The sequence below is a fragment of the Drosophila subpulchrella genome, chromosome 3L, assembly GCF_014743375.2.
Source record: "Drosophila subpulchrella strain 33 F10 #4 breed RU33 chromosome 3L, RU_Dsub_v1.1 Primary Assembly, whole genome shotgun sequence".
In the NCBI taxonomy this organism is placed as follows: domain Eukaryota; kingdom Metazoa; phylum Arthropoda; class Insecta; order Diptera; family Drosophilidae; genus Drosophila; species Drosophila subpulchrella.
This window is the reverse complement of record NC_050612.1, coordinates 8,371,818-8,385,615: the sequence shown is the minus strand read 5'-3', so window position 1 is coordinate 8,385,615 and position 13,798 is coordinate 8,371,818. Positions and strand designations below refer to the sequence as shown.

At 38.7% G+C, this 13,798-nt stretch overlaps 1 protein-coding gene across 4 annotated transcripts in view; it reads right to left on the bottom strand.

Annotated features, from left to right (window-relative positions):
• The window catches only part of LOC119555338 (MOB kinase activator-like 2), a 46,188-nt gene that overhangs the window by 6,794 nt on the left and 25,596 nt on the right, over positions 1-13,798 (bottom strand). Inside the window, exon 1 of one of the 4 annotated variants that reach the window (XM_037866675.1) lies at positions 7,293-7,426. The exons of the other annotated variants lie outside the window; for them this stretch is intronic. The gene's annotated coding sequence lies outside the window, so the exon portion shown is untranslated. Of the gene's footprint in view, positions 1-7,292; positions 7,427-13,798 lie in introns of those variants that run through there. 4 annotated transcript variants of the gene reach the window in all.

Sequence of the window (13,798 nt, the reverse complement as noted above, 5' to 3'; positions counted from 1 at the left end):
CACTAAAAGAATTGGTTTCCAAAATTTTAAAACAAACAAGGAAGAACGCTATAGTCGAGTACCTCGACTATCAGATACCCGTTACTCAGCTAAAGGGACCAAAGGAAAATGGAGATATGCAAGCAGCAAATGCGACACCTACCGGCGGTAGACAGATTTAAGCGTTGTGGGCGTTAGAGTGGGCGTGGCAAAGTTTTTTTTAAATCAATCGATAGGTATTGACGAGACCAATACATTTCAGTTAACATTTTTTATCTAGCATAAAAATTGTGGGCGCCACAGATTTGGGCGGTTTGTGGGCGTTAGAGTGGGCGTGGCATATTCGCGTAACAAACTTGCGCTGCGCTTAAGCCTACGGAATCTAAATCTGAAATCCCGTTTCTCTATCTTTGATATTTTCCGAGATATCCGCGTTCATATTTACGATTTTTTGAAGTTTGTGGGCGGTTTGTGGGCGTTATAGTGGGCGTGGCAAACTTTTTTTGGGTCAATCGGTAGGTATTGATGAGAACAATACATTTCAGTTAAAATTTTTATTCTACCATCAAAACTGTAGGATCCACAGTTTTGGGCGGTTTGTGGGCGTTAGAGTGGGCGTGGCACTCTTTTGAAATAAACTTGCGCTGCGCAGGAATCTCAGGAATCTGCATGCCAAATCCCAGTATTGTAGCTCTTATAGTTTTCGAGATCTCAGCGTTCATACGGACAGACGGACAGACGGACAGACGGACAGACGGACAGACGGACATGGCTAGATCGGCTCGGCTAGTGATCCTGATCAAGAATATATATACTTTATGGGGTCGGAAACGCTTCCTTCTGCCTGTTACATACTTTCCGACGAATCTAGTATACCCTTTTACTCTACGAGTAACGGGTATAAATATACATTTTTTACTATAACAACATGTACTACTTCTATAGCTTTTGAGATTACGTGCCTTTTGCCAGATTTATAATCCCTCTCCAAACTAAAGAACGAAAAGCATAATTCTTATCAGAACTAAGAATCAACAAGTCTTTTCATATAGTTTTTGTTTATACAAATAGCTCGAAAAAAGTGCGTAGCCCATGAATGCTCGTGCTCAGGGGCATATCCGAGGTAAAATAAAAATTATCAGTCGACCGGAGAGTCAGTGGCAAAAGCGGCTCTTTAGGCATTTAAACAAATGAACTTACTTGTGATTATAATTATGCCACCCAGCGCCCGTTGTTCCCGCATGATATCAGTGGAGCGTGCTGATAAAACTCAAAATGCCTAAGCTCCTATGTATATATATCTATACTATATAGTCATCGTATGTATAACACCATGTGGATATCAGACAATTGTGCGCATTTGTTTTTCATTATTTGCTGGGGGCGGCGAGGCGTGCCGCCCACAGGTAACCCCCGGACAGCAACTTCCCAGTTCAGTTGTTCTCTCAGATAATGAAAATCCGCCCGCATTTAAGTGCCAGGTGGAGTGGTTTAAAGGCGGGGGGTTTAGCGGTGGCACTCTAAGTAATAGTTATTCCATCAAGTGCCAAATAATGCCAAGGACCCCCATTACCTATCGATCTGTGGCTACCTTCGTTCTTGTCGCACAAAATTTGCGTGTCGGGTCAGAGGCGACGAAAGGTCGTTCTGAGTGGATTGTGCTCGAGTCTCAATTTTAATTCCCTGCCGGATGTACTCGGCGATGGCATACTAAGATTGGCGGAACCCAAGGCGGGCCAAACCCTGTAATCAAGGACTTAGAGCACTCGATTTGGGGGAAATTCACCCTTAAATTCCCTCAAACTAAATGGAAGTTTCATTTAATTTTTAAAGGAAATTTAAAATTTCGGTTAAGTGTAGCCTTAAATTCCCTCAAACCAAAAGAATAATAATCCTAATAGGAAATTATAAATATATTTCTTTTGATATCCAATATGTTACGCGTTTTTAATATCTTTAATAATATTTAATTTCTAAAATCTTTTATACAGTTTGAATACACTGACTATATTATGAACAACTTCTTTATTATTTTTTAAGTGTATAAAAACAAATAAAATTATTATAATTTCTGATTTTTCCAAATACTCCCTTAATCTAGTAAAAACACTTAAATGCCCATTAAGTTTATATTATAAACTTCCCCTTTTTTTATTTTCACTCTCTCTCACCCGGTTTACTAACGTTCCCGTGACACATATTTCATGTCGGAGAATCCCGAAACACGTTCACTTCGAAAAGCTCTTAGTCGATTACCGATTCGTGCGACGACTTTATTACTCCTCCGATCCAATGAGAACTACTGGCAAACAAACCATTAACCCACACACGCTCGACCGTACTCAATTTACACACTGGGCCAATCAAAGTGACGTGTTATGTGGCACGATAAGACGACTTCTTTTAGGGTCTTGCAATTTCACAAGAAATTCCTTGGCAACGTCACACACCAGCCGTATAAAAAGTGGGTTTTATGGGGGCCCCCGTATTTTTTCTTCTTTTTAACACATAAACACCTTGCTTCCATGTCGCAGAATAGGCCGCAAATATATTGGCACGTTTGGATTTTGGTTCGCATTTCGGGCTGCGTCGCTACGAGTCGAGCTAAAAGCTAAAACTAAAGGCCACAAAATTCGAAGTGGAAACGTAGAGCCGAAATGGGTGCATAAAAAATTGGTGATAAATAAAATTGAAATTCGAACTCATCATTTCCGTATTGGCACGAAGTGGATAAAGGTGGAGGTGGGTGGCGCTTCGGCTCTGACCTTGCCGAAGATAAGGCAAATAGCTTGAAATATTCAGAGCTGGCCAAGAATCAATTAGCCAAAGGAGTGAAGCCAGAGACCAGCGGCTAGGGAATTCCATATATGTATATATACATATGCCATAAATGGCCGAGAACCTGTCCTAATGTTATATTTATTATTCTTGCGCCCAGCGAATCGAGCGATTTGAAACATATGGCCCTAAACACCCTAGGGAGGTGGAAATGCAGAGAGACTACGAACTGTGCTCTACGAACATGAGACCCCATTAAAGTGGCCCTGAACACACATGTCCATGTCCATTTACTTCTCCCGTACCTCCCCATACCCTCCTTTATCACTTCAGATAAGCTCACGGACTTTCCCGACTTCACTCTCGTGTTCCATTTGCCCCAAAATATTGCGATAGGCCTCACCATATGCTACGCACAAAACCAATCATCGTGATATTGATCTATCAATTAAAAGGCTTTTGCTGTTGCCACATCGCACGAGATACTAATTAGTAATAGTTAGGTGTTTTTTTTTCATACAGCAGTATACATATATGCATATCATGCTCAAAAAACCTCTAGTCACTCCAAAATTGTAGACAATTCAATTTCACAAGAGGTTACCACCGTTTCTGATAATTCAAAAACGTGACTGGGATTTCTTCCTATTTTTAGTCCAATCAGCATTAAAAACTTTTTAGTAATAAAATAAGGACTGCTCTTATTGATTATAGTTAATTCTGAACCATCTATAATGTCACATACAGTTTGATTTGAACAAGATTGGAATATAACCAAATGTATTTGGTTTTAGATTCCCAAATTTCCATAGTCCGAATAATAAATATAAATATACGTAGATATGCAAATATTCCGTCCGTATGACAACCATATGGGAAATAGTATAAATGATGTTTATTCTGGTGTTTCCATCCCAGAATAGCTGTTTATCTTATTCGCTGATGATGATGAAATCGAGCAAATGGATAAATAGACCGACTAACTGGGCTGATTATTACAGCAGAACAGAAATGGAAATGAAAATGGAGCTTATCGAGAGTAGGTGTAGTTGGGAATATTGCTTAATATCAAACAATGACTAAACTACGCCCAGAAACAAAGGCATATCCACGACAATAGACAATGGAAGACCCTTGTCTTTCCCGCCTCCATCTCGTCCATATCGTGGTTTCCATAACTGCTATCAACTGTGTAAGTATTTAGCTATATATGAGTATACCCGCCTATATACCACTTTGTGTGGGTGAGGGCGGGCTGTTGTTATTGTTGACGATGTCGAAAGTAACGGCGGTGTAAGTGTCCAAAGGTGTTGAAACTGCTAAAACAACAACCACAGCGGCGGAGATATAACCGAGTCGTACGATAAGTTAATAGCCGCAAACGAGCCAGAATGCAGTCAACAACTACACTGCCAAAGACAGAGACAATAACAGCAATAAACGACTGATAAGATATAAAGAAAAGCGGGCAACAGACATTTTGATTAAGTTCTTAATAAAAAAAAATTTCCATCGATTTTTATATAGTTAAAAATTATTTTTATGCAAATATTGTATAACATGGAAATGCCAAAAAGAATGTTTTTACAATAGCAAATCATTTTAAGCTTTTTTGCTAGAACCAGTTGGGAATTATAAGCGCCCTTTTAAGGAAAGTTGTTTGACCTTCTATTTCAACGCATTTATTATACCTTTAAAGTGGTTTGATTTTATTTGTAGTTCGAATAAAAGAAGTTTCACTATACTGTGAGCTCTTTTTCTTCGAGCGAAGGAACTTTCACTGCCGGAATCGGCCGCAAACTTTGTTGACTGTCGCCCCAATCATGACATGATGTGGGTGATGTAATGGTCCCTGGCCACAAGCACAGCCTGTCTAACTAGCTTCGTCTTGGGGTCTGGTTCCTACAAATATTGCTGTGGTCTGACTCCGGCTCTTTGTGTTTAACACTCGAGGCAAAAAGGGCCCGGGCCAAGACACAAAAACAGAAAAAATCGACTGCCGAATTGAGCATGGAAACGTGACAGAATAATGGCATCACATAAACGTCTCATTGATACACGATAGCTCAGGGTGCCATGAAGTAAATGGCATACATAGGAGCCAGACACCACCGCACAAGCCGAATGTGGGCCAGCAACTCTTTAGACCCCAAGACGCAAATAGAGCTGGGTTAAATTACGCTGGAGTTGGAGATGAATTGAAGACTGTGTTCTGATTCAGTATAAACATTGTACTGGGATACACTTTCTTGATCTCAAGTATTTCGAATACGATCCAAGTTTTTTGGGATTTTTAAAATTATAATACCGAAACTTTGTTTAAAGAACATGATCTTCAACTTGAACCAGATGTTCTACACTGTGTGTGTCGGCAGAGCTCCGGCATATCAAAAGAATCCTACCCCCATTGCAATAATATGGTCTCACCGACTTAAATAATTTATAGGGAACCTTTACTGTTTAGAGATTGACAATCTCAGCCCCAATTTGTCATTGCCATCTCTCAGATGCAATAGCATCTGTAAGTGTATCTGCATCTGAAACCGGTTGGAACCGTTCACTCGTCAGATATTCATACAGAATGCATAATAGCGAAGGCGGCACTAGAGGCCACTCAACCGGGCGCGAATTACGTCATGTGATCGAGCGGTGCATTTATCCAGTTGGATTCACACTATTCCGCACCGCACTCACCGCAACTGGTCTGTTTATTTTACTGACACGGATGATAATTATCTATTGAGCGATGGAACACCTATGCAGGCAGAGAAGGGTAAAAGCAAAAGTTGGTCAATTAAAAGAATACCGAAAGGTTTCCCCAAGTGCGTATAAATTATCATGGCAAATCGAAACGGCCGCTTAATTAACAACAATTGCGGGGTGGGCAGACATATAGAGTCAAGTACAAAGACTGGCGATGTGTCTGCCCTCCTTTGATCGATGTCAATTCGTGAGTCAACCGAATTCATGAGGAACAAATGGGAAATACTTGGCAGCGAGCAAGTGCATGGAACAAATCGTGGCGGAGCCGATTAAGAAGTTCGTGCATGGGAAACCAACCTGTTGCCACTGGAAACTGTTCCACCAATAACGATCGGAATTTAAATTATTTACATAGCTCTTATCATTTTTTGTGTGAAAATACCATCCTGATATAGACAGGAAGCATATAGTGACATATCGTGAACTGAGAAGTCACTTCCGTCTGTTTATTCAAAAAAATTCCGACATATTTTACATTTTAGATAATATTATTTAGGAACCACTTCCTTTTCCACGCCTACGGCAGCTTTAAAGCGGGAAAAAAATATATATTTAAAAATTTTAAATTTAAAATGTTCTTGAAATTGTAATTGGAAACAGGCTGAAGATGTGAAAAAAAATAATCATGAAACGTTTAAGTTTTAATTCCCTTGTTATTTTCTTTGGCGGAAATCGTCACTATCAATCATAAAAGTAGAAGCTTTTTGGAACAGACATCAAGATAAGATTATTTGATTGGAAGGAGCTTTTAGATTGCTTACTACCGAAACGACACATTAACCAATAAACCCATTCAGCCTTACACATATACACATTTTACCATGCAATTGTGGGGAAGTAAAGTGAAGTGGCGAAAAAACGAGTGCACAAATTCAAAAGAAACTTCACAAAAGAGACAATTTGGCGTCGTTGGAAAGGGGGAGGGGGTCTAGAGGAGGGTGGGCGGGACCTGGACAAATCACAAACTCATTTGAAGGTTAATCGCGGGCGGGGGGCCGGTTAATCGGGTGTCGAACGCGTTTTTCAAGTCCATTGAAACGGGCGACGCGAACGCAGAGGCTGGCGTGTTGACGCTACGTTAGCGCTGACGCACACGCGTGCGCCGGTTGCGGTTCGTTTTTGAGCACAGAAAAACAAATCTGATAGTTCTGGACCATTTAACATTATTTTTATACTAAAAGCCACAATTAAAGTTTTTGATAAATTGTTTTACAGTTTTTAAATTCCATCGCAAAACAATTAGCCACTTGATTTCTTAAAATGAACCCATGAATTCATTTCAAAGCGTTCATTCTAAGCTTTTAAAATGAATAAATTTCATTTAGGCTCAGAAAAACAAATCGGATTATTCTGGACCACTTTGTATTCTTTGTAAATTACTATTATTTGGCACAAAAATATAATTGATTTAAAGGTTTAAAGTTTTTTAAATTATATCAGAAAACATTTATGTCTGTAAACGAACCCATAAATTCATTTCTAAGTTCATTTTAAGCTTCAAATCATTATTCATTTTAAATAAATAATGTTCATTCCACTTTATTCATAACAGATGCTGTGAAAATTCAGCGAATGGTTTAGAATTAAAACTCAAAAAGTTTGTTGTTAAGTTGCATTTTAAGATTTAATTGAATTGTGATCCCAACACTGATCAATAATTTGTTGCCGTGTTTTCTATTTTTTTTCTTTGTTTTGCTTGTTATAAAGTTCACCCAGTTGCGGATTTGTGTTGTTTTCCTTGTTTTGCTTCATTTGTCGATTATGACGCGTACCGTTAACCGAAGGAAACGAGTGATCGCTGATTTTCTTGTTTTGTTTTATATTTGGTTGTTTTTATTGGCAATATTTATGGGCTTCCTTTGTGTTTTTGTTTTTTTGTTGCGTGCGTGCGGCCCGCCGTTCGGCAGCGGAATCAGAAGACTGTCCGTCTGTCGCGACGCGCACCTTTGTCGCGGCGCAGCGCGCTTTGATTGTGTGCGCGGGAGAGGGAGGCCCGAGCCGTTAGAAGCGAGAGCCCCAAAGAGAGAGGGAGAACCCACTCAAATCAGCTGTTCACCCGCTCTTCCACTCTCTTCCACACCATGTACATATACCTCTCGTTCTAACGCTGCACTTTCAATGAAATGGCTAACGGCAGTTTGCATTTGAGCTTTCACATCGCATATTGCATACTGCATATTGCATATTGCATATTGCACATTGCGCACATATATAACGTAGCTCTATAAATTTTGTTATGCAAACACGCGTCTCTCGATTCTCGGTCGCATACCTTCTTTCTTCTTCCCCGAATGACGCAGACGAATGTCCCATCGCGATGTCGATGATGACTGCAGAAAAAGCGACAGAAACAGACGGAACTTGTACAGTGGAACCTCCCTTACTAATATCACTGTCATGATAAATATAAAAACTTGCATTCCTTGCAAGGACAAAGATAACAAGTTCGTTGCATACATAAGGGGGCAACAGGTCTTTTGACCATTTTTTTATAGGTATATACAAATTAAAAAAAAAATTTTTTCTAGCACACTATTACAATGCTTAGAAACTTTTAAAACAAAATCTTGGTCATAGTTTTGTTTAAATTTAGTAAAATAAAAAATATTCCTTAAAAAAAGATACATTTTAATTTAAAATGAAAGAATGTGTTCAAAAAAAGGGATTTTATTTACAATTACATTAATCTTTCAAGGTTTCCAAAATATAATATACCAAAAAATAATATATGTACCTACATACTTCGTATGAAATTTATAATACAAGTTTTGAAAATGAATTTTATTTACAATTCCATAAACTTTTCATGGTCCCCAAAAAGCATTAGATTATGTACACATAATATAATTGTTTACTTTAGTTAAAAATCCAACTATCTAATTCACCAAATTGAAGAAAAATAAGTAGGGGTTCTAAAAATCAAACACTATTCAACTTTAGAGATAAAATGTCAGTTCTTAAAAGACCTCAAACAGATCTCTATAAGAGACCGACCGTACTATGAACTAGCCAAAAACAAGAAGTACACCAACGTGCGACAATCAAACAGCTGCGCGCCAGCCAAATAAAAATCAAGATGAGATGGATAGACAGGGTGTGCGAGAGGGAGGGAAAAACGCTCGTCAAATTGCCTGTTTGCCCCATCAGCGCTTTCGTTTGCCTTTGCCTTTGCCAAGTTCAAAATTATTTAAAACAATTAATATTCATTTTGTTCCGCGTTGTTTTCAGCTGGTTGTTGTTGCTTTCAATTAGCCTTGCTCAAACTGATGATCATCGTGCCATCCCCCTCCCTCCGCCACCCTCTGTCTCCCTCTATCTCCCTCTGTTGATGAAGGTGTCACAAAATTGCAGCCATAAATTAATAAAAAAGAATCACAAACGACCAAATGACTCGAAATTTATTCAATTAATCGCCTGTTGAGGACTGCACAACGTCAAAATATATTAGTTGAATACAACGATAAATTACAAGAAAATTTCAAAGTATTCGCATCTATATTTAACGCAAAATTATTTTGGTAAATGCTGAATGATTCAGCCAAATGAAAACTAGACATATTTAAAGAATTATTGATGCAACCAATAAGACGATGGAATTTTAAAACTAAAATTTGACGGTCTGTGTGACATATTTTTAAAACAAACCATTATATTTAAGATCTTAAATAATTCTGGTTCATATTTAAAGTGATAAAAAGTAAAATACAGGTCAAAAATCATAGATTTAGCCAAGTAAAAGCTTTTCAAGGTTTCTAGACATTTTTAAAGAATTATTAATGCAACCAATAGGCTGCTGGAATTTTAAAACTAATATTTGACAATCTGTGCGACACATTTTTAAAACAAAGAAACCATTATATTAAAATCTTAAATCATTCTAGTTCATATTCAAAGTGCTTAAAGGTGAAATGCAGTTCTAAAATCAAAGACCTCTTTTCTCTTATAATGGGTGAAACCACAGGGAAGTAATTTCCAATTTAATCATATTGTTTTCTGCACAATAGCAACGGATTGCATATTATTCTCGCTGAGCTAGCTGCATTTGTGGGGCTAATTGTGGAGCTTGAGGTTGGATTTTATTGATTTTGCATGTAGATGTGGCAGACAATAGAGGAACTGTGTAGCAGCTCATGGCGAACGCATTAATCTATCAGAGCCACGCTCCATTTACGCGGCGGACGAGCTGTGGGAGCGGTTCCGTACCCCCCATCCATCACCCCACCATCCCACTAAATGTGTGTCACAATTAACAATACGAAATTACGCATTAATCAAGCACAAAGACAAAAGTTTACCGTCATACCAATGAACATAAGTAAGTGCACAGAAAAAACTGAAATCATTTACTTCTCAAAGTATATATAAATATAAATTCTTCATTTTAACCAACATTTCTATTTTAAGATTGAACAAAATATCACCCGTACAACTTTCAAATGAGTTTAAGAATTGTTTATTTTCTGAAAGGTGTTATGTTCTTAATTGATAGTATCAATTTACTTCCAGAAAAAATTAATAAACAAAGTTAGTTTTTTTTTCTGTGTCTTGAAACGGACATGGCAAGCTTAGGAAGTATACATTTTAATTAACGTTATTTTTTTGTCAATGGCGGATGTCGATGGATTTATGGATGACTGGCGAGGGGATGACAGTGAAGTGGGTTTGGGAAAATGGCCAAAAGCGCCGATATGAATCAGCTTCTGCCAAAATGTGACTGAGTCCCAATCATTTTGCCGCTGCCTCCGTCTCTTTCTTTTTCTCTTTGGCACAAGACAAAGGCCCCGGCTATAAATCGAAAAGTACCGTTTCGCCCGTTTGGCAATGCGGCACTCATTCAGCGTACGAAAACATCTGAGAACTTTGTGGTCAAGTATTGCGAAGGAAACATACTCTGTAGTCAGAGTGGAGCCGGATGTGTACATACGTATGCACTACTACTTAGAGTAAAGGCCAAAATATACTTCAAAATGCATATATTTCGTGTTTGGAAGACCACTAATCTAGATCTACGAATAGACATATCGAAAAGAATCAAGTTTTTCGAATCATTTTAAAAGTATAACTTTAGGGTGCATTTTAGAAAAATAAAAGAAAGATTTTTATATGAAAGTGTGAGAGAAAGTATAATTATATCAAAGAAGGAGCAAGTTTTAAAGATCATTTCATAAGATAAGTAAGAAGGACCACACATTCATAAAGACGGGTCTCCTTAGTACTCTACAAATAATATCTTTATCTTTTTATCTTTTTATATAATATTTCGTTTTAAGATATAATAAGAGTCTAGTATACCCAATTACAATCCAAGTATTGGGTATAACCAGAATCGCCTGCTGAGAGAGCGACAAGTTTTTGGCTGGGAATGGGAATGGGAATGGGAACTGGTAACTGGTGATTGGCAACTGGGAACTGGTAACTGCGAACTGGTAACTGTTGACTGAGAGAAGAGGGCTTAGAAGAGCGACTCTCTCGCACACAGCTGACGACAGCAGCTGTCCGATGTTGACTGTGTGCGAAATGGGTGAGTCATTTGGCCAAGACCCCACCTTCCCACCGCCCCACTGCCGAACCCCTTCCGAACCCCTTCTCGTACCACCCGAGGTGACGACAACTGACATTAATGTTTCGCTGATGAAGACTAAAGCAAGAGACACAAAATAATAATAATAATAATGGAAAGTATTTAAAAGAGAGACGCTTCACCCGAACAGGTAGATGGATGGCAACTGATGACGGGCAATCACATGTGGCTAAATGGATTAAAAAGCGGCCAAGAGAGCGAGCGAGAGGGAGAAAAGCTGGGCACGTAAATGAGCCACAGCCGGAACTTGGTCCGAAGTCAAGGTAAACTTTTACGGGCTTCGTTACTCACTTTTTTCTGTTTCTGCAATTTTGCATGCGGGTGAAATTGAAAAAACAATACAATACACAAATACACTGTAGAAAACCCATAAAAACTTTGTTTTATGCGCTACCTGTGTGCGGTAGCAATTACTGCGGGGCAAAAACAGACGAAGACAGCTCATAAAAATATAAAAAAAGAGACAAATGATGCTCTTATTTTAATGAACTTTAAAGGGGTCGGGGGTTTGCTCTAGATTTTTAGGTCGAAACTAACGAGGTACAAATGTGATATGGGGCAATAGAAAATATCATTTCCTATATAAAGTATCGTTAAGGTATTAAAAAAAATATATTAATTTTGCATAAAAGGGATAAGCAATTAGTTACGTTAATAGGTTTTTACATAATAGGCAAGGGTTCAGGCTAAGATTTATGTTACCCTATTTAAGACCTTAAAACTTGGCATTACATCATTACATTGTTTCAGTTCTTTTCTCCCGGGACCCACCTGCAATTATGTTGAAAACAAGTTCACAAGGCTGCCAAGTCGCTCATTGTCATCATTTTGGCATCAGGTTGAACCGAGTGGTTCTGGGAAATGGAAATTTCGGTTGACCTTTGCTGCTTTGGCATTGCTCTCCCCATTCGACTCCAAAGTCGTGTTCCAAATTTTCAACTTTGCCATACGCCGACTAATGGGCAAATAATTACGGCCAGCATCTGGGCAACTAACGTTATCCGCTGGCTACCGTTGCACAATTGTCGGCCAACTGGGGTCCGGGTTCAAAATTAGAAGAACCTAGTTTGTTTTATGGCAATTGTTTCTCTTCTCCAACGAATAATTGCTCTCAACTTTAGACACTGCACTGGGTTTGTCATGAAGTGCCGTTGGATTTTATAAGTTAACTTTACTGTTTTGGGTCAGATCAAAGGAGTCACATAAGAACTGTTAGTGTTTTTAGCCATAAAAACAGTTGGGTGTTGTTAAAAACATATATATCATAAATATTAAAATTTAATGGAATAATAACACTCCTGCTGTTAGTTCATTATATCCGTTATATATTTAAGTTATGGGTTACCAACACTTAATAAAGATACAACAAGTGTTATGATGATTTAAGTATTATAACTACCAGTGAAATAAAGCCCATGCTTAGTTTTATAAAATGTTTCCTTTTTATTCATATGGATTTTATTTCATTACTTTTATAATTTTATGTTGAAATAATATTTTTTAAAGAAAGCGTTTCTTTCTTTTAAAACGAACCATAAATGCCTTCCTAATCGGAATTTCTGTTTATATATCATTGGGTCTTTAAAGGTTTCTGTAGCCATTGTTATAGCAAATACCAAGACCTTTGGCAGTTCTAATTCTTGGGATCCCTGAGAGCTAATTGCTCGTTCTCCATCGCTGACTTGCTGGCCTCCAGACAATCGTAATGAACTCGAGTCGAGTTGAGTTGAGCTGAGTACCTTGATACGCCTGCTGGCTGCACTAATTCGAGCTTGATCCGGAGGCGCTTTGTCTTTGTCTCCTCGCCAGCTGTTCAGCTCCCTTAGTCAGTTCGTCAGTCAGTCAGTCAGTTAGTCAGTCATTAAGTGGTCCAGTGCGTGGAGTGTCAATGAACGGCGGCGACAGAAGCTCGGGATCGCCGGAGCACCTGTTCTCGTTTGAATACCAATGCCCAAGGTGCTGTGACAGCTGCGAGGCGGCAGGTTAAGGCCCAGATGATTAGCAGTCGGAACTAATGGATGGGAATGGAAAGGTCTACTCCAATGCTCCATCTAGAAATGGATCTGAAAATCTTTCTCGCCCCTCTCTCCTTCTCACTTGGCCAAAATTGATTGCTCGTAAATCGCAAATCAGCAAAAGCTAAATGGGCATGCTATAAAAGTCTGGCATACAAAATATATTAAATTGGGACAGGAAATTAAAACGTTAGCGACCAGCTGGAGCAGAAACGGTATAAGCAACGGAGCTCTCTGGCCAGATGATAAAGCCCCCAAGTCGGAGTAAAACATGTGGAGCGAAAAACCCAACGAGCCAAAGTTGAGCAGCTGGCAAAAGGGCAGGGGAAAAGTTGTAGCCACCAAGATTAATAATGCCCAGACATGGAGTAGGAAAATGAGAAAAAAGTGCAAGTAACATGTGTGTTTGGGCTGTATGTACTTTACTGGACCGGAGTGGACCCATTGTAACTGAGGAGAGAAAAAAAAAGACTTAGTTGGAGGCGGTGTCCGCTTCCTTAGTTGATGGTTGAACTCTTACAAGAAAGCAAACTACTATTTAGCTTTCGAGAAAACTTTGGGAATGACATGTCAAATTACTCTTATTTGAGTGTGACCAAGTAATTAAGTAAGAAGAAAAGTTTCCGTTGGTGTGACCAGTTTTAGTTAAGATTCCAAACAGTTTGTCTCGATTCTTGCGTTA